Below are 23505 nucleotides of genomic sequence, written 5' to 3' on the forward strand. Positions count from 1 at the left end.
AAATACTACAGTGTGATAGCGGGTTCTTCCCACCCCATATAGAACTCTATTGACTTTAAGGAATTACATTTCGTCTACAGCTGCTATAGTTTATTTTAAAATGTACCTGAAGTTGGAGAAGCTAAAAACTTTTTCTTCCTTGCCAGTGCCTTTCTATCTAGAACTCTATGCGTTTTTAAAAACCTGTTCTTTGGAATAAATATCTCTTAACCTTCTAAATGATGAATAATGTGTGATATAGTAGAGACATGAGATAAATCTAGGCTTATAAATCAGAGGGAATTTACTGAAGTGAATATAAATTCCATCAAGATCTAGCAAATATTGTGTGTTATCATGAAGGCAGGTTAGATTAAAGTCTCAGGTGTACTCCCTTAGCAGCCTTATCAATGCCAAAGGTAGTAAAAGGAATAATAGTTAGAAGTTTTAAAGCAGCCACTATTGCATTCTCAAGTTTTTTACATATCAGAGAGCTTTTTAAAAGAATTTAAAATAACTGACAGTGATCAGCAATCAAACATCTTTATACTGTTAAACGTATTTATATCTTAATGAACTACTGTTTGATGATAAATTGAGGTACAAATAGTGGAGTTTTATTTACAAATGGAAAAATCACTGAAGTTGAAAAAAACATGCTAATGACAGAATCTGGCATTTAGGAACACGTTTATCCTTTCAAACAGAATGGAGTGCTAATCTTAAACAATAAATCCTTCATTATGGAGAGGCACTGAATGAAGCATAACCATCCCTAACTGGCGTCTTCTATATAAATGTATAAAATATGCACATTCCTTTGGCTCTGTTTCATGCATCTGTTGTAATCAATCAGTAGGTGTTAATGTATCCTACTTTAATATATAACTTGAATTCTGCAAGCTTCTCCACAGATGATATGTTTGAAATATAGACATAAGACAAATGAAATCATTAAATCTAACTCTTTCCTAAGTTTTCTACAGTGCAAATATCTACTGATTATCATACAAAGCAAGGCTGCACTGTGTTTTATGTCTGCCAAACCCGGTGAAGGTCTTCTCTTGCATCTTCACCTAAGAAAAAGCTAATATTGAGGCTGTTCAGCCTGCAGAAGGAAAGGCTGCTTGGAGATCTCATAGCAACCTTCCGGTATCTGAAGGAGGCCTACAAGGGTGCTGAAGGTGGACTTTTCATCAGGGACTGTAAACTTAAACAGGGGAAGTTCAGGTTAGATGTAAGGAAGTTGTTCTTTACTGTGAGAGTGATGAGACACTGGAACAGACTGCCCAAGAAAGTTGGGAATGCTCCATCCCTGGCACTGTTAAAGATTGGACAGGGCCCAGAGCAGCCTGATCTAGTGGGAGGTGTCCCTGCCCATTGCAGGGTGGGTGGAACTAGGCTGGAAACCTAACCATTCTATGATTCTATTTTTTTTTTTCTTTTTTTTCTGGCTTCAGGATTCTCAACTTGAGCACAATCAAAGCAGGTCATACGTTCTCTCTTGAAAAGCCCTGAACACTGAACATTACTTTTCATTGTAATGTCCATCCTGGTTACCAGGAGACAAACTTGGAAGGTAATCCAGGTTTTTAAGTAAGTCCTTATAATAGTTATAAGCAAAACCCTTGAGATTGATGTTCAGAGCTCTCTCATGCATTTTCTGTTCCTTGGATCAGAGCATATAAATAATTTGTATTAACACTGAAAGTTATTATACTGAAGTAGAATTGGAAGCCTTCTATGATGAGTGTGTAGAGGAATTTAGAATAGAAATTTTTGAAACTCTTTTCTTTAAATGACCAGCATTAACTCAGGTGCAGAATGAAAGGACGCTCTAAATATAATCCATTAATATTTCCATGAAATCTTTCTGTGTTTATGATCACTATTAATATTTTAAAAAATATTTTATGTTTTCAGTTTATTTGTTATTACAGTAATTTATTATTATTTAAATTCTTCTAAAGCTATCTAAGGCTTAAATGCATCTCTGGAATGTGCCTACATTTTATAGAAAGACTTTGTTGCATATCCTGAGTTTCTATGCTTCTAGAGTGTGACTATGGAAGACTCTTGATCATCTTATTTCACAAAAATGCAGATTAAATATTTGTATCATTAACACTGCCTATGGGAAATTTTGCCATATTAAATATGCTCTTAGGTTTAATTCCTTCTGGTGTAGCATCAAAATTCAGGAAAATCTATGTAAACAGAAAATTTCCATTCATCATTCATTAAAAATTACAACATGCGCCCAATCAGCTGAAAATCTAATGTTACATTAAATGTTTTAAGGCATATGCACATACACTTACAGATATGTTCCAGTAGTGTTTTTGTTTAGGATCTTATTATTTGTATGAATTATTTGTACACAAATGAATTTATGAATTATTTGTACACAAATATTTTTGCTTTTATTAAATACAGAGTTCAGTTAAATACTGAAATACTGCTAAATAGAATGCACAGAATCAGAGGATAAAAGAATTTAGTGTACTGAGCTTGACAGCTTAATTAATGAATATTTTTTCTTTACATGACTTAAGCCTTCCATGCACTGTCTTGTACTGTTTGACAAAGTTTTACTGGCAGGTCCCAATGTAAATTTTTTATGTCCTTGGTAAGGCACATAATATAATTTATGCTAGATCTTTTTTCTATCTAGGGATTTGCAGGAAGTGTAGATCTTGTCTATAGCTGCTACCTGTGACACTTGATGCTTCTGTCTCTAAGAGCTTGTCTGATTGGAAGTACTTAGTTAACTCATGTTAATTTTAGTGAGATGTCAAAGGTAATGAACATTAATAAAATTTGTATGGACACTCTCGCTCCAGAAAAAAATAAGAGTTAAAGAAAGATGAGGTGGAAAGACCCAAGTCTATTTGCCTTTGAGAAAAGCATATACTTTGAATTTTGTGTTTCATGTGCTATAGTGTATTCGGCACTGTATGCTTCCAGGTGAATGGAATAAGCTTCCTGCTTTAACAGACCTTCATGGTACAGGCAGTAGTTCTGTGTGTCATCACTGACTAGACAGAAAAACCGACAGGAGAAGAAAGATGATTCTATTTTTCTGTTACGGCCAAGAGAGAGTGTTACATTTTCTTTAATAATTATGAACAGTAGTTAGTGTAGGCAGAAATGGTCTGATCAGCTGAGTAGGAGTTTTGTCTGACTTTCAGGGGTAATAGTGTTGAATGCTTTTTGAAAATCCCATTCCTAGTGTGTCAAGGTTTGCCTTTTCAGAATGACTAAATAGTTGCATTTATCTTCTATCTATCTATCCATCTATCTATCTGTCTATCATCTATCTATCTATCTATCTATCTATCTATCTATCTATCTATCTATCTATCTATCTATCTATCTATCTATATCTGCTATAAGTTACTCTCTTCCCTGAAATGCAGACTTAGTTATACTGCCAATTTCCTATAAATCTGGACCAGAATTTCAATTTATAAATAAAATTAAGGAGGTGTAACTTGCATTTAAGTATCTTCTAAGGAAGCATTTCATTGCCCAGTGTGGCAGAAACATGTTATGATTTTCAGTTTACCAATGCCCAGAATAATACTACTATAGTGATTTCAAGATAGTTCATGGTCAACCCATGTTTTTGTCACACCAAGTTGAACCCCCTGCTGAGAATCCATCTCTGATTTATGTGTGCCTCGTAATCTGGAAGCTCTTTCCTTTTAGAGGCATTAATAGGCAGCTGGTTTGACTATATTGGAAGGAAATCAAGCATTCCACATCCCTGACTCTTAACTGAGTCAAAGCTGTTTGCACAACAGTTACAAGTGCACTGTAGATTAGAGGTACATTATTGTTAACAGGAGTAGTACATTAAATCCATTGTGCACAGCGATTGTACTAATAAAATGCATTACTTGGAGTTTTAAATCCTCAATCTAGAAATTCAATTAATTTCTAGGGAATCCAATTTTGAAATACAAGAACTTTGCTCATCTGCTGTCACCTTGTAAAGCTTCAATATCTTACCTTGTGGTAGAATTAATTTTGTATACAAACATGCCATGAAAATCTTGGCTTAAGACGCGTGTTTGTAATTTCTAAAGCAAGAGAGTAGCATTGTTTCAAGGTAGACTGAAATAAAAGTTCCAAAACCTTGTATTGCGTGTAAACACCCCAGTTCCCACCACAACATCCTTTTAATGTGAGAAAATCTGGCAGTATTCCATCCTCCCTTTATTTTAAGCACGGACTCTTCTGAAATTTTACTCATCTAAATGCATGTTTTCATCAGTGATGTCTTATTTTACACCAATGAATTTCTTTTAATTTTCATGTAATAACTTTCTGACTTTTCATTTCAATCCACTACTTATTCATTTGCACAAAACACATGAAGCGCATTGTATTCTTCACTTAAAAGGTAACCATGGACTTATAAACCCTGATGAACCATGACCTAAAAAAGAGTTCAATCCCACTGTATTTTAGATAATTTTATTAGAGTCAGCTCTATTCTGTAATCATTTTGTTAGGGATGAATATTTTAATACATTACAAAGCAAAATGCTTATTGCAGCTAAAGAATTCTAATGGCTAGGACCTGTGAGAAAGCACTTGTGTTTAATTCAGAGAGAAAAAAAGGCAAATTGGTTTTAACATATGAGAAGTAAAATAATTTAGACTTTTAAATAAAATAATATTCTCTTAAATGACTTCTGAGCTTTGCCAGCTAATGTATAAAAGCCCTCAAGCAATGGATTTAGTTTCAACATGGGCAGATGGAAGGATGGACAAAAAGCATCTAAGTAAGTGCTTTATTAGCTGCCTGCTGTTCTTGGAGTGGTAATCAATAAAAAATATTTCTCATAAATTAATGTTTTGCTAGTAAAGAGGGATTTCTTTTTTTTCTTGTGACTGACCTTAATAACTCTCAAAATCTGAATGCACTTGTGATGCCTATGAGTTATGAAACTTTCATACTCAGAAATGCAATAATCACCCTTCACTGTTGAGATATTCTATAGAACATGCATTAAGTCAGTAAAAGGCATGAATTCTCTTGTGATTTCACTCTATCATGAGTTTTCTGTGCCAAAAAATAATTAGATACCTGTTTTCACTTTGCTTTTACCTAAGGATAAGGCAATGAAAGCATTAAATAGCTGAAGTAAAATTAGACAGTCTTTTTTGTAGTGAAGATGGTGTCATAGTGCGTGATGTCATTTTGAAAAGAATACTGTTTAAAGACAGTGTCAGACAAATTTTATCTTCTGCTCAAAAGAATAATGTGAAACCACACTTTCTTACATTTGTTCAGGAAATTTCTTGCCTGATTACTTTCAGTTTCAGTGGTCAACATTGCACGCTACTCTTTTTCACAAGAATAAGGGTCTCCTGGGAATATCTGGGGATGATCCTAGACAGTGATATATAATTTATGATACTCGTATAGTAACACTGTGCTTCCAAAACATCATTCAAAATATAACAGAATGATATTCAGTATACAGGTTATTTTGATCTCAGCATGCAGTATACAATAAAGACTAGTACATAAACATAATTATCTTTTTATTTTCTAGTTGCTTTTTAATGAATGCACTTTTCTGGTGGTTTATACATGAGCCACTAGATCACACTCTGAAACTTAAAGAAGTTGAGAAGATAAGGATTGTGACAAAGGTGAAGGTAAGATTCTATTAGCTTACTAAGTTTGTAGCACTGTTGAACTGGAGAATGCCTTAAAACGAAAAGTTCAGTGCAGATAACATAAAGCTTTAATTGTTAATGAGATATTTAGAAATATTTGGCACAGATACTAGACAAAATGTGGAAAATTGTGTTGATAAATCTAATGATGTCTTTGAGGCTGTCATAAAAGATGTTGGAAGTTATCATGATAAAATATCAAGCTTTGATAGCAAGGATGGTAGCTGGTTAGAATTTGAGAGGTCATCCATGTGCTAGATGTCCATTATATGTCATTCATGGAAACCATTCTGCCTCAGATATGTAAAAAACCACCTAACAGAAGTTCAAAAAGCTAGGGCTTTACATATAAAGTGTGGGGTTTTTTTTTCTTTCACCTACAGAAGTGAGAAAGTCTACTTTCTTTAGTTAAAGTAGAACTAAATCTTACAGGAAATATTTTGGTTTATAACTAATGAGTTTATTGAACTAAGGCAGAATGCTTCCTTGAGATCAACCACTTCAAGATAAAAACCTAGCCAGTTCCTAACACAGGCGTAGCCATGCATTTTCTTATGACTAACAGCCTGAACAATGTTGTTTGTTATATTCATTTTAACTTCAAACAACTCCATTATATTTTTCAAAAAAAGGATAACAAGATTCCACTTCTCTGAGCATTTGTCAATACATTCTAGAACAAATTTGTAAAGGTAGTTGCAAGACTTAAGCTTTATTTTCCTAAAACCTAGGGGAAATGGAGTGAAGTAAGGTGAATCTTGAAACAGATACTTCAAAAATGTCCTTCTAAATGACAAAAAAATATTACAAATAGAAAAATAAAATGTCTTTTCATAAATTTTAAGCAAAAAGTACTAAGCTCAGATTTTTCAGGGAAGTTCAAATTCCATTTCAATGCTAAAATGAATTCCAAACCCTTCAATATTTGATATCAGTGAGAAAAATTCATACTTGTAACCAGGACATGTTTTATGAGAGCTCCTTGTCCTGATGCTGCACTTCTTGACAAAAGCTGTTAATAAGAACTAGGGTAGATTGTACTTTAAAAATCCATTTGTTCTTCAGCTGCCTAATTAGGCGAATCTTTCTTTATGGCAGAAGTATTTTAAAGGCAGAAATATCTTTGTGGGACATGTGAAAACTTTATGGCTCTAGGGGGTCTATGCTTACTCCTTTTTCTTAATGAGAATTTCATTCTTTACCTTACCTCATTAAAATATGCCAAACACTGGGAAATTCTTTATAAGATGAAATTAGATTTATAAAGATTAGAGTAACATAAAAGCTCAGATGGTTTGTTTTTGAAATTGTTGATTCAGAGCTGGAAACCCTTTTATGTTACTCAAGACAAACTTTCATTTTGCCTTGAGACTTTGTCCCTATCCTCCCCAAATGTATTTTCACTGTGTAATTTCAGACTGTTTTTAAAATTTTAATAATTTTTATTAAATAGAAAACCTGAGGTTTCTAAGCTTCCATTTGAAAATGCACTTCAAGTTTTCCCAGCTGTGATAATAGTTTCCTCTATTTAAACTAAGGCAATATATTATTAGTGTTTAAACTGCAGGAAGCTATCCACAGAGCAACTGACTCAAACAACAGTGCTAACCTATGTATTATGTACAGTCATTTTACTTCTAGGACGTTACTTTCTTAATCCCATCGGTACAATGTATACACCTTTTCCTTACATATTCTCTAGATATAAGAAGCCATCCAATTATTGGTTGCATGTGCAGTTCTATATTTAAATTTCAGTAAGTAAGTGCTTACAGCATCCTATAGAAAAATATTATCAATATTCTTTTATGGTAAATACAGTTTGATATCTGCACAGACTTTAGGAGCAAAGACCACATGCAATTAAGATAAGGAATGTTTATTAACATACTATATCTTTTTGCAAGCCAGGTAACTATGGCTTCCAAAGAACTTGTGCAGAAACTCAGACAAAGCTAGTTAGGATAAGAAGAAATAACAGAACATTCCTTTTGTAGCAAGTAACTTTTCTTTTTAAAATAAGAAGGAATTTAGCCTCCTAAATGGCACCTTCAAAACTAATGAATCTTTCACACATTTTATTCTGCTGGACACTTATTAGGCAAACAGGTGTCTTGGGACTGTGTATGTAGTGTGCTAATTCTCAGAGAAATTTGTGCCATTACATATGCTTCTAGCAAGACATAGATTAGTCTCTGATCTTCATGGTGTCACATCTGTGCCAGCCACAGTTCTAATGTGAAAATGTATGCTCTGCCATCTTAGCAGCCTGACTCTCATTTCTGCTGCTATTTCTTCTCTTTTTCTTTATTTCTCCTTTTTTTTAAGAAAAGAATTGTGACCAATAAAGCATACTATGAGCTCTAGAAGTCAACAGGTCCTGTTATAATGACAGAAGGGAGCGAAAATTAGAATACGAGAGACAGAAATCTAAAAATTATTGAAATATAACAGTGAAGACACTTCAGTTCTTTACAGAGCTTTTCACTCCTGACACAGGACAATGTCTTTGAAATGCAGGAGCTAAATGGAGCATAGACTGGAGACATCTACCATTCTCATCTCAGCTGCTACCACATCACGGAGAGTATTGCTAATACAACGGAAAAAGAAATTAACTGCCCATCTGTGCAGTGTAGACCATTTTGTCTGGTCATGGTTGATTAGCAAGAGAAAATGGACTTGTGTTAATGTTAGGGTACAGTTCTGGAATGTGGAAGACCCAGATTCAAGTCCCACCTTTGGCTGATGAAAATAAAACCTTTTACTGTTTCAGTATTTCAGGCCTATTTCAGACCTACTCCACAGCTGCACTGTGTTCAGTTATCCAGCTTGGAGTCTGCCCTCACCAAGCCAAGTAATTTGGACCACTGAACTCAGGCCATGAGAGTGACTTAATCTCTACAAATTTTATTAGTTACATCAACACTTTAACAGGAGTGTACCAAGGAGTCTGGCATGCTTTTGAACCGCACTAAACCAGATCCTTTTATTATAAGGATTTCACCATTTTTTTTTCATGTCTTTCAGTACATGTTCTGCATTGAAAAGAACCTTAGAGGCTCTTTCAGCATTTGTACTGAATTCATTAAATTACCCGTAGCTTTGATGTTGGAAAACAGAAGTCTGTATTTCATGAGTTCAGGAACATTCAACACTTTTAATTGACTTTTCTTCTTTCCTGCTTCTTACCAAAACATTAAGAGGGGATAGGGGTGGGGGCAAGAGAAGAAAAACATGTGAGTTTTTATAGTTACATAAAGTAATGAGCACTGGAAATTGTTGACTGGTTTTACTCACATGGAGGTACCCATTTCAACATCCATTCCAATTCTATGCAATTTTCTTTGCATTATTTTTTATTTTTTTTAATGTGTTTCTTTACTTTCTGGTAAGGAATTAAGGAATAGCCTGAAGCCTAGTTACTGTGAGATGGAATTTACATTTCCGTATATACAGGGGTTGGTAAGATAAGTCCCCTACATACTGCAGAAGCAGACAGTACTTAAAGCCACAGCCAAAAGAAAGACTTGCCCTTGCTACTCTTCAACCAGAAGGTCTCTTTTCCTGTTTCACTCTGCATCAGTCTCTGCCATTGCATTATATTTTTAACATTTCCATATGTTAGGCAGAAAACTGTCGGACTGTTCTTCCTCAAATATGGTTTCCATCTAAATACTCCTGCTGAGTGGCTGCTCTCCACTTTAAAGCCTCAGTCTGTAATTATAGTTTCAAATCTTTTCCTTTAAGTCCATGTGTATTGCTTTAGGAGACTGGATAAAAAAATATAACAATTAGAAAAGCATAATTTGCTTAAAATCCATTTGAAAGTATTGATCCCAATTGTTTAAGTTTTCAGTTAAAGCTCTGTTGAAGTCACTTTTATCATCATAAAAATCAAGCAACCAACTCATGAAGAAGAAATAGAACAAATTAGAATGAAAATTAGTTGAATTTTTTAGGCTGAAAAAGCTTTCCAAGCTAAAAGCACAGTGTCTCTAGGGCAAATCAGGTTAAAACAAGTCTTTTGCAGTTGACTATTAATCATTTGGAACTTGTTCTTTGAGTGGTCAAGAATAATTTTCTCTGGATTATGTGATTAAAGAGATCAAAGAGTTCATTATTGCTTTAAGTAAATGCCAGCAAGTTCTATTATTCTACATGCAAAGAGAACAGGTCTCCAGTTATCTCCCACCATTCCAAGACTTACGCAAAAAGTGCCCTGTGCACTTTAATTAGTTATGTATCAAAGAAATTTTTCCCTAGGAGTCAAAAAAAAAAAAAAAAAAAAGCAAAGGAGTGCACTTTGCTCTCAGCTATGCCAATGATGACAGTCAAATTAGTGGGGATATTCAGCTCTGTCTAGGGACAGAATTGGGGCCATGAGGACATGGAACTTCTTGATACTTAGGTGGTTTTATTTTGCTTCTGTTAATCCCTAAATATAAAAGATTGGCATTTTAAAGCTTCATTTTTCTGACCTGCGCAGTTGTGTTTCCTGATTTAGGTTCAGCTCACTGTTTTAACTTGCAGCCATGGAAGGAAATTCCTGCTGTTCTCGATAGATGCTGAGAACAATATGGCCCCTACTGGGTGGCTGCAACTCCACAGGGGCCTTTTGTAGCCCATGAGTTGTGTGACCACCCATCTCAGCTTTGGGAATCAACCCAAGGATTCAATTTTTTCTCCATCTAACTGTAATCTGTAGAAATTAGGGGTTTTCCTTTGCAATTTTTTTTATAACTGCCAAGTTGTTAGTCTTATTAACCTTTAAGCTGGAAAAAAAAAATAGAATTATGTTCACTGTGGTAATTTATCTTTGATCAAAAAGGGTTATTCCGAGGTGTTGCAGGAAAAATAAATGGAAATCTTTGCACAGCTTATATTTTTACTCTAAACTGAACCAAAACAATAAAACAAAAAACAAACAAAAAAAAAAATTAGAGTTAATATTACAAAAAAAAAAAAAAACAAACCCAAAACCCAAAAAGAAACTGATCTTAGTCAGGTTCCCCCATTATATATAATATATTAGGAGATATTTCTATTCCTGACTTACATTTAGGAATGCAGATTCATGGATTAATGCCTTTTACACTGGTTCTTCTTTTCTAAGGAGTTTATGTGACATTTCTTCACTTTTCTTTCCGAGTCCTTCTGATAATATTTATGTGAATCTGTGAGCGATTATTTTGAACGTATGCATGGTGAGTCGTTCAGATGTTGTTTTATTTTTTTGAGAAATAAGGTAGATTACTACTAGTTCTGTGAAATTTATTGATCTGGTTACTACAGTCTGATCTTTGCGTTGTTATACAGCCAGATAAATAGTAGAGAAAGGCAACCATCTCCAAAAGCTAGGTCCAAGACCAAATCTGGCTTTTTATAGAAGTATATGGCAGACGTGAAATGAATGTTATTCTAATATTTTATATAAATGAAAGTTGAATGTGAATGAAGTGAAAACCATTTCTTAAATGTAGCTGGAGGGTTATACTTTCAAAGCACATGGTTTTGAATTCTAAGGGTCAGATTTTAAAGTATTTATGAACTCATTTCATATTAAAACAAAGTTCATGATGCAATAATGTACCTCAGTCCTGGAGAGAAGAAAGGGTCAGTATAAAAATCGGAGCATGATATTCTGTGTCTTTCAATAGGTAACACTTTGTAGTCAGTGCTCCTCCTAGTATTTACATCTTAATCTACAATATTTATTCAAAGACATACTGAAAACAACCCAGCTTACTATTTTGTTTAATTGAGACTTCTGACACAAATATTCATTAATTCTGTTTTTTCATCGAAAGAAGATTAAAAATAAACATATGTGTTCTGCAATAATCCACAATGGAAAGCCAACTCTTCAAATTCTTAATAAGAAAAAAAATATTTCACCAAGGTTACTGTAATTTCAAGTGAACTCAAAATCTTATTGTCTTCTTATTACTATCATATTTTTCTTTGTCAAAAGAAAAATAAAAACCTGTGATTTAAAGCAGGAAAAATACTTGTTTAAGCTAAGAATTAGTCTTTGCTTTTTAATAATTTCTATTATTTCCATAAAAAAGTTAACAAATTCAGAAATAGATGTAATACTTTAGGAATAAAATAGATTTCTTTGCATTTTTCAGTCATTTCATTTTCCAACCAGTCTTTATAAATTGTTTAAGCCAGTGCTATCAGTTATTGTGTCTGTATTTACTGACACTAAGTGAAAATAGCATAGTGAAAAGACTGATTTTACTGTACATTTCAATTTGGAAGATGGTCTTTCCGAAAGTGCTACAAATTTCTTGATGTTCTTGAAATCTAAGGTTAATTATTAAAATCAAAATTACACACCTCTGCCCTCACCCCCTATTTTAATTTTCTCTTTAATTTGTGATTTTAATTAACTATTTTATTATCTTGTATTTATGGTCAGATTTCTTTCTTTTAACCTTGTAATAGTAAACCACATTTAAAGTATTACCATAGTTCTCAAATTGTTGTTTCACTTTCTTTCTTCAAGTACTTGAGGAGCTGACTTCCTTTCTTCTTTCTGTTTCTCTACCACAAGCTACATTGTACCCTCACCTGCTTTGTTTAAGGTGATTCGGCTGACAGGCTTTAATACCCTTAAATTTAAAGCACCCCCCCAGAGTAATTTGCTAACATAGCCCAACTGAGTTTCCTCAAGAAAATAAAAAATACTTGTATTAATAACACTATCATATCACTTAAAATATTAGTCAAATAGTCTGTTCAGAACCACTACTGCTTCAGTTCAGAACAGGCAGAGAGTCTCAATAATACATGGCTTTGATTAGAGCTGGACAGAACATTTATAAGGCAATTAGCCACTCCACGGACTTTTATGTGTTCAGACAGAAGTTGAATTTTTTTCTTAAATGTAAAATATGCAGACAAAGGGACCTTCCTATGACTCAAAGTATGGAGTACCGTGACCCTTTGTGTTAAAGAGAACATTTTCTTACAAAACATCATGTCCATTATATAAAGAAGATTCAGTACCCTGGGTTATTCACATAATATTGATATTATATAAGATATTCACTTAAAAGTCCTGTCAATTACAGCAGTACAAAGTAACCCACACAAAATTAAAAACACTCAGAGCATAATTCATTGTGGTTTACATGCTATAAAACAATGGAAATATAATTACTTGCATTTCACAGACTAAATAAAGGTAATCTAGAAAAAATATGGCACAAGAACATGGTTAGTCTTTTTTAAAAAATTACCTTTGTATACTGTGTCTACAGCTACATTAAAGCTACAGAGTCCAAGATTCCCTTTCATTTCTGTATTAGACTGTGCTTTCTACTGAGATCCTTTTCTTCTAAGGAAGTGTCTGTTCCAGCTGTACTATAAATACTGTTTCTTTTCTTTCCTATATGACTGTAACTCTTAAGGAGTTATTATGTATATCTGTTAATCAAGCTAATATAAGTTTGCTTGTGAATGAATCAGAATGAATCTTTGCTCTTTCTAGGCACCCGTCAGTTCTGAAAAATTAAATAGTCCCTTGCTTTATTTGAAGGAATAAGGAACAAAGGACAAGTGCATCTTATGACATATACATTTAAATAATTATATTAGAAATACAGTCAGTTTTTTCAGAATACATTTAATCCAACTTGTAGACAATCCAATGACATAATGAAAATCACTTTTTACTCCATTTAGCTTAATGTTTGATACCAACACTTTTGAAATATGAAAGAAATTTTACTGGTTTCTCAAAATTATCTTTCCCTCTTTGTAATTTTTAGAAATACAGTAATTGACATGTCTCCTACCACTCAGAATTCTCATGAATATTCTTCTAAGTATTTTCTCCAAATCTGTGTAAATTCTAAACTTTCTATGTTTTTCCTTTCACAGATATTGGGATATTTAAAGTATTGCAATTTATCAAAGTTCGATCCCTTGAAAGTCTAAAAAGTAAACGTGTGCCCTCAGGGGCACGTAGCACAAAAAATCATACTGGTCTCAAGGTCATTGTACAAATCGAGGTATGAATGCACCTTTGGTTGCAGAGATATTTTTAATTAAGAAAGAGAGAATAAACAAGTTTTGGATGGTAATAGAAGATAGGATTTTCTTGAACTCCCCTATATTTGGTTGAATATTGTAACTATTACGAGAACCTAAGCAACTGTGAGTGAATTTCCCATGTTGATAGGTGATTTGAGTTCCATATAAGTTGGCATCTTGAGATATTTGACCAACCTTTTTCATACTCTAAAGCATTTGCTCTAAACAGAAAGGAGTTTTTAAGAAAAAGCCTCTTGCAGTACAATGCAATTGTTTCTTCTGCAGGTTGGTTGAGGTAGTTGACTCTACATCTTAATCAGCTTTTCTGTCCTACATTTATGATCTTGACTACTTTTTTGAAGTTAATGAGGATCATCCTTTGAGGAATTATGAACTGTTAAGAGGTCTGTTTTCAAAGGACTCAAATGGAAGAAAGTGAAACAGTGATTTGCACTGCTAGAGCTTATATACAGTCCCTGTAGAGTGTATGAAGATCTATGTTTTGTTCATTGAAATGTTACTGTTTTATTCCTCACTCACATCTCCAGGGTAGCTTCAGCAATTTTTATAAAAATGTGTGAAAATGTCATTCTGTCCCAAATCCAAATCTTAACTAAACAATGCCAAATTCTCCTTGCTTACAATATGTATAGAACCCATATAGTCTTCTATTTAGAATATTTTTCCTTTTTTTTCTTTTGCCAATGCAAAACCTGCTTAAATTGGTCCAAGGCAAATGTCTGGGCTTTTTTTTCTCTTCCTATCCCCAATATTTATGGTCCAGAATCTCCCCTTGTATGCAGTGTAAATTCAGGCCAAATTGAACTGTCAATCATTTCTGAATAGGTTATGCAGGAGATGTTGATTGTGAAAAAGGCAAAGCTAAGAGGATGTTGTAAGATGTGAAAAAAGAAACTGTCATGGTATATGCAATTAGAAGACCAAACTGGAATCTGCTTTGCTCATGGAAACATCAGTCAAGATGTTGCAGCAGAGTCATTATGGAAAATTAATCTATGGAGCTCAGCTTGTTTTCTAGTAGTGTTACAAACTACTATAGTTTCTACTTCAGTAAAAAGAACATTGTGTAAATATATCTTGAGATTGAGTATGTAATTTATGCAAGCTTGATTGCATATTTTAATTGCACTATAATTGTTAAACATATCTGCTTATTTTAATTTTATTTTTTTTATTATATCCAAATTCTTGGTATTAGACAAAAATTCTGATGTCACATTTACAGTTCATTAAATTCAGAATTAAAATGTGCAACTAGACTAAAGAATTAGATAGTATTTAATTTGGAAAAGCACTTTTTTTAATTGCTTCTGTAACAGGATAGTCTAGGTTTCTGCAAATCTCTTGTACATATAACCACTACAAAAGCTCATTGCAGCAGCAGAATTTCATTCCTTTACTAAAATGTCCATGGATATTAGGCTAAAACATAATACCTTTAAAAAATACCTATAGCATGAATGTTATAGACATGCCTCCACTTCAGTCTCACAGATTTTTAAAACAGTATTACAATGCAGAAAGAATGAAACAGTGAGGTATCAATGTTATATCAAAATCACGTAAATGTGAATAGGGTTTCAATCTCAGCCAATGAAATAGGACAAAACCCAGCACTAACTTTTCTATGCTCAGTTACTGTTTATCCTAAGCCAAAATGCGTACTCTGTGCTAGTATTTCCACTCTAGAAGTAAAAATTAATGAATAAAACCAACAAATAGATGTTAGGGAGGATAGTGGGGAATATATATTCTTCACAAGATATATCTTATCTCTAGAGAATATGTGTGATGAAAATTCAGTACACTATAGACTGGATTTTTAATTTCTTAAAAGACAGGATTGTTGAGGACCAGTGAGAATTTATTTTTCTTTGGATTCTTACGGTTCCCTTTTGTGACCCCTGAAGGACAGTAATCCTGACCAGCAAGAATCACACTATGGAAGTGCGTCAATAACCAGATAACTATTGAAGGCTCCCAGAGAGTTTCTGTTTGGGGTATGTTTCTCACAGCTGAAAGGGGTTATGTTTTACTAATTACAGATGCATGCTACAGGAGCCTTGTGTTTTTCTCTGAACCTTTTCTTTGGCTACTACTGAAAAGAGGTTCGGTTGCTAAATCGATAATGTTTCCTTTCAGAATTCCAGGCAGTCACCCTGGACAGCTGCTCACTGAAGTTCATATGAAAGGTGCTCATGCAGCCAAATATCAATATCTTGAGTAAATGTGGAAAACTTGCTTCTCATGTAGTGAACCATCTAGCCAAACACTGATGTTTCTGTCATTCTAAAATGTGAAGCTTCTCCTTGCTCTGTGTGCATATGGTCTAGGAAGTTCAGTGCTGTTTGTTTGCTGCATCGGTACGCTTTCCTTCTATTGTTAATCCCCAAAATGTCCGTTTAATGAATGTACAATGAGTCGCTAGAGCAAAGGGACAAGGGAGGTTTACAAACAGCAGTAAAATTTAAGACTTCAGAAAATGTTAATAGAACAAAATTTCACAAAGGTAACCAAAATAATAATTGTCTCATCTAAACAACAGAAGAGGCAAAGACAACCTGCTCTTTCAGAACTGGATGATGAACGAGAAAGGAATGTCTTCTGCAGTGACAAATGATAGTAAAGTTGTTTTCCATCTCTGTGCTGCTTGAAGCATTTAACAAGGAGTCAGGGAAAGGGCTGCCATGAGGGCAGAAGAGGATGACCCATCTCCTAGGAATCACAAGAATAAAAAACTTGCAATATGACAATTGCTGTTATATCAAAACAAGTTTTATTTAGTTTAGTTTGTATTTACAATACATTTATGCTGTGGGTACAGACTGGGTATTTGGTACATGCTTCTAAACCTACTTACTTACTAAGCCATAGCCCTTCCTTACCAATAAGCTCATATTAATTACATGTACACTGGGGGGATGTATGCCTAAATATGTGTATCACATCAGTATGTATGTGAATTCAAATATCTGATAAAAATACCATTACATAAGTGTTCTGTTTCCTAAAAATACAATCTCTCCATATAGGAAATGCATATAAAAATATAATCTCTCCATAGAACAGAAGTTCTCTCTGTTGAAATGTAACTGATAATTTGCCAGTTTTGCAGGCTTGTTTCATTCTTATATTAATAAAATTTGTAAAACTTTGTAGTTATAAAGTCATAAAAATATTATCTCTATATCTTTTACTAGAGTAAAAAGAATTAAAATCTAGCCCATTAAAACAAAGTTCCTGTGTGCAGTTTCTATTGTGAGACATTGTATTTTCCTCCAAAGGGAAAAACCCCTCCAGCCTGTCTTTTTTCGTAAAACATACATATGCTAAAGAGAAATTTAGTGCAGTAGTCTTGAAATCTGTTGTCTCTTAATTTTCAATTCCTTGTAGATTTGAAGTTAAACTTTATATAGTACTGTCTTTTTTTCAATACAGGTGATGTTTTAGACATTTCTGTTTGTAGAAACTTTTTGGTTTGGGTTGTTTGGTTTGTTTTTTTTTTTTTTTACTTCAACTTGGGATGGTAATCCAGAATCTAGCCCCATTTCTAGTCTCAGTATAATTTTAGAACTCTTTTGAGTCACTGTTTGTACCCTTTGCCACCAATATTTGCAGTCCTAATGAATGTTTCGCTACATGCTCTGCTACAGAAACGCAACAACTACCTCATACTGAATGCACTTGCTAAATTAATTACCTTTCTATTTTTTCACTGGGAACTCAGAAATATTTAGTTTAGTTTGTATATTATTGGAGAATTTAAAATATATCAGTGTGTCACAAGCTTCACCAATATATCAACTTATGTGAGAGAACTTGCAGGAGAAAATAATAATATATTTGATATGACTGAAATAATAAATTCCAGTTTAGAGTAAAACTTCAGTCACTTACTGACCATGTCTAATAGGAATAAATCCAGAGAGGCCAGCAGAGTAGCAATAATTCAGCACCTCTCAGAGAATCTGGCTGTTATTTGATTTGTCATGTTAACAGTTGCTGCCATGAAGGTGGATAGAAAGACAGACGGTGCCTGAGGACATACCCAAAGCCTACAGGCTCTCATACATGAGTATATTTCAATGGCGCTTGCCACACTGATTGCTGTCAGAACCCTTGACTCATAAGTAGGGAGAAAATAACTCCCTTCTGCCTTAGACCTTCTGTCCACATGTTGCTTTCAAATGTGGACTGTGCAAAATCCTGCTTCAGCTTTGTAAGAATGCCTAGTATGATTATTAGGAGACAAAATATAAAGTATATTTTATAAAATATGGCAGTAGCCAAGGAAAAATTATAGCTGTGGCATGTCTGAGTACAGGAATTGTCTATATCCAGCTCTTAAACGTAGAGGTCTCTGGATCGAGCCATGAAAGGAGGAGAAAAAGTTGCACATTTCTTGCAGGGTCTGGATAAAGCATATGCAGAAAAAGAAAAGAAAGGAGGATTATTATTTAACAAAGATGTGATTCTTGGTAAAATACAAAGTGACATATCTAAATTTGATTTAATGGAATTCTCAACATCTATAGTCTTAAATCTGCCAATGGAAAAGAGTAGAGTTGTAATTAGACATTGGGCTGTGGTGATTTTGTTTTTCCAAAAGCTTCCTTAAGTAAGGACTCGTGAGTATTATTTCCATCCTTCCTAAGATTTACCAAACAGTTGCTTCTAACTTCATCAAACTTGTTTGAAGTTAGACTATGTCTGAGTCAAGACTTACTTAACTTCTTCCAGTTAAGAGAACACTATTTTGAACATAGCTGAAGTTTAACTAACTTTTTTCTTTTTTGAGCACTATTGTTTTAAAATGATTAGGCTAGCATGAAGATAGAAAATATTTACCATTTTATTACAAACTCTTCCGTTTTCTTAGATACACAATTGATTATAATTATTAAAACGGCTTTGGAATGCATTTCCCCCTTTTAGCTCAGATTCTTTTGATATTTTCTGTATTTGTCGGTGTAATAGATAAAACTATCTGTCGCACAAAAATGATAATATGAACAAAGAATTCTTTTGACAAGTATGGTGATAATTAATTTTTGTCATTTATCTGACGGATTTTTTTAAAAGGTGTAACAAAAAATTCTACTTAGCTTTGTCTGGTCAATCAGTGTTGTCACTAGGGAATTAGTAGTATTTCATTTATTGGTTTTGTATCATTTCCAGGGTCTTTTCTTTTTTTTCCAGCAACTATGGAGGAATATGGAATAATATCAGAAACTTGTACTGGTTTACTCTGAAATTGCTACAGTTCTTTAAAAATAAGTGAACTTGGCTTTCTTTTAAGATCTACAGCTATTTAAAATGGTGTTTTAACTTATAGTACCATATATTAGTGTCTAGATCTATTGTAGCATACCATAATAGCTAGTGCAGATACAAAGAATAAGCAAAAAAAAAAAAAAAAAAAGTTAATACAGTTTTAAAGAAAAATAAATCACTGAAAAGAAGAAGATTACTGATACACAATTTCTGAAGTGAAACACCTGCTTCTCACAGCTCTGGCTTCTTGAATATGTGAATAAAAAATTGTTTCTCATTGCAGTTTAAAATTTTAATTAACTTCAGTAAATAAAACATAGATAACATTCATAGTTAAAATCTGGTCTAGAAGAGAAGGAGAGAAGAAATTAGTGATTGATGGCAGTGAAAAAACAAAGACAATGGGAAGATAAACATAGAAGAAGGAGTAACTAAGAAAAAAGCTACTTTATTTTCAGTGGTTCCATTTCCTGCATTTTGCTGTTGTTGACTTGTAAGGAAATATGAAAGTTGGAACAAACTATTCTAAATTACCACATTACTACAATTTACTGAGTTACTCAGTTGAATATCAGTAGCTGACTCTGTGATTCTCTAAGATCATTTCAATTGCAGAATTATATATGTTAACTCAAACCATTATAATTACTCCATATTTAATTGTTTTAGAAGAGCTAGTGAATCTTACTGTAAGATAAAATAATATATACAATTAGCGTATACTGGAAGCACTGGATACTCTATTTTGCATTCATGCAGTGGTAGTACATGAAGTTCTTCAAAGCTTGCTTGATATGTGTCCTTTGCAAAAAAAAAAAAAAAAATCTCCTTTCCCATCTTTTCACTATGAATTTCCACTGTAAACTTGTATAATCTTGAAAGAAGATTCACAACAGCAAGTAGTGCTAACCCTTCACACGTGCCAAGGCAATAGCCTAGTGAACTGCAAGTGTGGAATTACATAAAGGCCTAACACCAGTGTGAAAAGACATCCAGTGAAGAAATGCAAGACCTCCTTTTCCATCCATGTTCCTTCTTTCTATGCTGGACTTTTCTGGAAAATATCTAGATTGTATATCTACCTGTTTCTTTTTGGTTAACAGCTTGCTTTCATCCTTTTTGCTTAGTTCTGTGTAAAAGTTTCAATTGGACAAAAAAGGAGGGAAAAGAGGCATTTTTTTGGCACATCATGCAAATATGCATATTTGCTGTAGGCTGGAAAACACAAGTCAAATGCTTATTTTGAAATATATTGTTTTTATATAGTGGGATCAAGGGTGTATGATTACATTCAGCAAGGAATACAAGTGATGACATATATGAAGGGAAGATGATTACATATCACTGACATGGTGAGATACAATTTTTCTCTACTATTTGTTGTTTAACTGGGGAAAAGAGAGTGCATTACTCGTGTCCTGCAGATTAGTTCCCTGAACATTCATGGATAGAACCCATTCTTTGGCTCTAAGTTGCACAAGGTTGTTACCACCAGTGTTGCAACAAATGAAAAAAAAAGTACTTGTGTAATTGAATGTATTTAGAGAAGGCATATCTTTTCTCTATAGTCTTCTGAAAACAATTGCTTCTTTAACTGCACCAACATTTAAAGAAACTTTTAAGAGCTGTATACAGTAGTTTCAGGTAATTGCAAATGTTCATAATAAAAACCATAAGCCATATGCAGAATTAGATGAAATCCTTGTATTTTGTGAAGCTGATAGGTATATTCAACTATGAAAGCCTACACCTCTTTTAGCATTAACAGAATGTGATTTTGTAGGCTTTCTTGTATTTGATATAGTGAAACTGCACCCCACATACAAACTATTTTCAAGGCAATGATGTTAAACAAATAGAAAAAGTTCAGTATGCAGTGCACAGAGTCTTAGATAAATTGCCTTCTGGTTTATTTATTTGGAAAATGTTCTTGAATGTTATGCGAATAAAATTATTTTACTCTTTTTTTTCAAACATCTGGTTTAATTGAACTCTAGGGATACAAGGAGCCAAATTCTAATTCACTATGACATTAAATAGAAAAGCATGTAGAATCTTATCTATCTACCATATTTGGTTATTGTGAAATAATTTTTTATTACTTCTCCAGACAGGTTCTCAAATATCAGCTCACACAGGAAATAATTGTATGTCCTTTGAAAACAATATGCCACAAACCTGAGTTGTTTACACCTTGTCTATAGCTAGTAATCTATGTAGAGGTCTCAGCAGTTAATTAGGAGCAACTTATGAAGGGTGCTACATGGAAAGGTGTGAGTTTCCATGATATAAATCTGGACAGTGTTACTTCATTGGTTACTTCATTTAAAGGTTTGATTTTATACCTAGATTAATATAATTATTATAATATATATAATATATATAATATATATTATATATATAATTAATTATATATATTATATATATTATATAATAATATATATTATATATTATAATTATATGTATAATTAATATTATTACTGGAAAAATAATCAGTGTTCAGCTTCCTTCCTGTTGGTCAACGTTTGGTTATTTTTTTGTTTGGTTTTGTTTTGTTCGTTTTTGTTGTTTATTTGGTGTCTTTTTTTTTTTTTTAATTACTAGAAGTGTGCAGGTTTTAATTAAAATTTTAATCATAGAAAAATTGATTTAAAAATGCAAATTCAGGAATTTCTACAGGGGAAAACAGCTGCACTTAATATTTCAATTTGACCAAAAGATACTAATAGAAATTCAGCTCTACAGATACCAGGAATTGAGCATATTCAGACCTTAATTATTTTTTTAATCAGATTTAAAATATATTGTGTGAAATCAAAAGCGAAGTTGCATATTTTCATAAAGTTTTACAAATTGAATCTAGAGTTTTACATTACTTATACACTGATCGCGAAATTAATCTTTATTTTTCGTCACTGAACTCACATTTTAAAAGCTTTGAGAAATCTTGTATCATGATCTCTCAGAAATCCTAAGACCTTGGTAATAAGATGAGTTTAAGACAACAAATGTGACTATAAATGAACTGTGACTGAACTTGAAGATTGTTGAGATCAAGGATAGTAAGTCTAATTATAATATATAGGGATTCATGTGAAATTTAGGTCTGGCTTCACAGTAAATGCTCACAAAGTACATATTCTTATCTCATGTTCCTCTCCATTTTCAAATTGTTTTAAACATAGATATTTGCAAATGGCCACATCGTAGAAAGTAATTGTTATATCTAAAATGAACTTGTCTTAATATATCTTAGTATGACTTCTTTAACTTGAATCTGTAATCTTCTTTTAAGTCCACCTCTAGCTATATCGTTATGCTAATATGACAACTATAATTTGAGTATTTTATGCAGGCTCTGCGTGGGATGCTTAACTACAGTGCACCTTTATTTTTAGCGAGAAACACTGCATTCTTTACATTCTCCTTCATTTTCAGCTTCAACTCAACCTGGCCTTAACTTGGCAGCTGAAACATATGCTTATCTGGGTTGGGAAGTGTGACCATAACGTCACTTTAACTTGAATGCTCTAACTTAAATATTTTGATTTTTTTTACAGATGAAGGTTCATCTCCAACCCTAACAGAACAGAATAATATTTTGAGGACTGACTGCCTCCACAAGCTCCAGCCCTGGTCTGATTGGCAGGTAGGCTTCAAAGCAGCACAGGTCCAAGGGAGATTCCCAATTTTACATATGTGCTCTCACAGACATCCATACTGTACAATCACTTTCATACACTACTATAATGGTGTCTTTTGCTGTTTTCTGCTACACTTTCCTCCTACTCGTGGTCCTACTAGAATTACTGATTCAGAATCACAGGATTTGCTTGTTCTCATAGGGGTGAAGACAGCATTTTAACCATAGCTCAGCACAGATTCACAGGTACTGGGAAAACATTTGTTCAGGGGGGAAGAAAAGGGCAGCAGATTAGGTCAAGAGGTATCGTTGCTGAAGCAGGGAGTAAGCTACCTTATTCATGATTTAATTTTCAGCTCTCCAGGCCACACTCACACATGCATAAAATTTCTTACAGTTCAACATTTGTCTGGCTCTTGCAAGGAAAGACACAAAGTGAGCAGGAAATAACAAGCATCTGGTTTTATTGACAAAAGTTAGCCTGAACAGTCAAAAGCTTTTTTCCTACAGATAATCCCAGAGAGGGTATGGAGAAGGAAGGTTTTTACTAATGAACATTAATGCTTTGGGAGAATTTGTCATATAGAAATCAGTCTTTCAGTATTATAGGCAAATATGTCATTAAACACATTCAAAATTTAAGGCCAGAAGCACATAAAATTTATTAGAAGATTTAGTAATTAAAAACTTCCAGACAATATTTGACCTGGTGAGCTTCATTAGCAGAAGAACAAATGGGCTTATTTTAAAAGTAGTGATGCACTTCTGAGGACTGGACCCAAGTGAAGTTTGATGAGATCCGTGGTTGGCCAGAGCACTGAGATTCAGCTGCACAGACCCCTCTG

General features: G+C 33.5%; 1 long non-coding RNA gene across 1 annotated transcript; it reads left to right on the plus strand.

Annotated features, from left to right (window-relative positions):
* The first annotated feature begins 1546 nt into the window (after positions 1-1546).
* LOC136010923 (uncharacterized) lies at positions 1547-22627 on the plus strand. The gene is made up of 3 exons (XR_010611070.1): positions 1547-1558; positions 5550-5655; positions 22578-22627. It is a non-coding gene; the product is annotated as an uncharacterized LOC136010923 (long non-coding RNA).
* The last annotated feature ends 878 nt before the right edge of the window (positions 22628-23505 follow it).

Source organism: Lathamus discolor, chromosome 3 (assembly GCF_037157495.1).
Source record: "Lathamus discolor isolate bLatDis1 chromosome 3, bLatDis1.hap1, whole genome shotgun sequence".
NCBI classification, from domain to species: domain Eukaryota; kingdom Metazoa; phylum Chordata; class Aves; order Psittaciformes; family Psittacidae; genus Lathamus; species Lathamus discolor.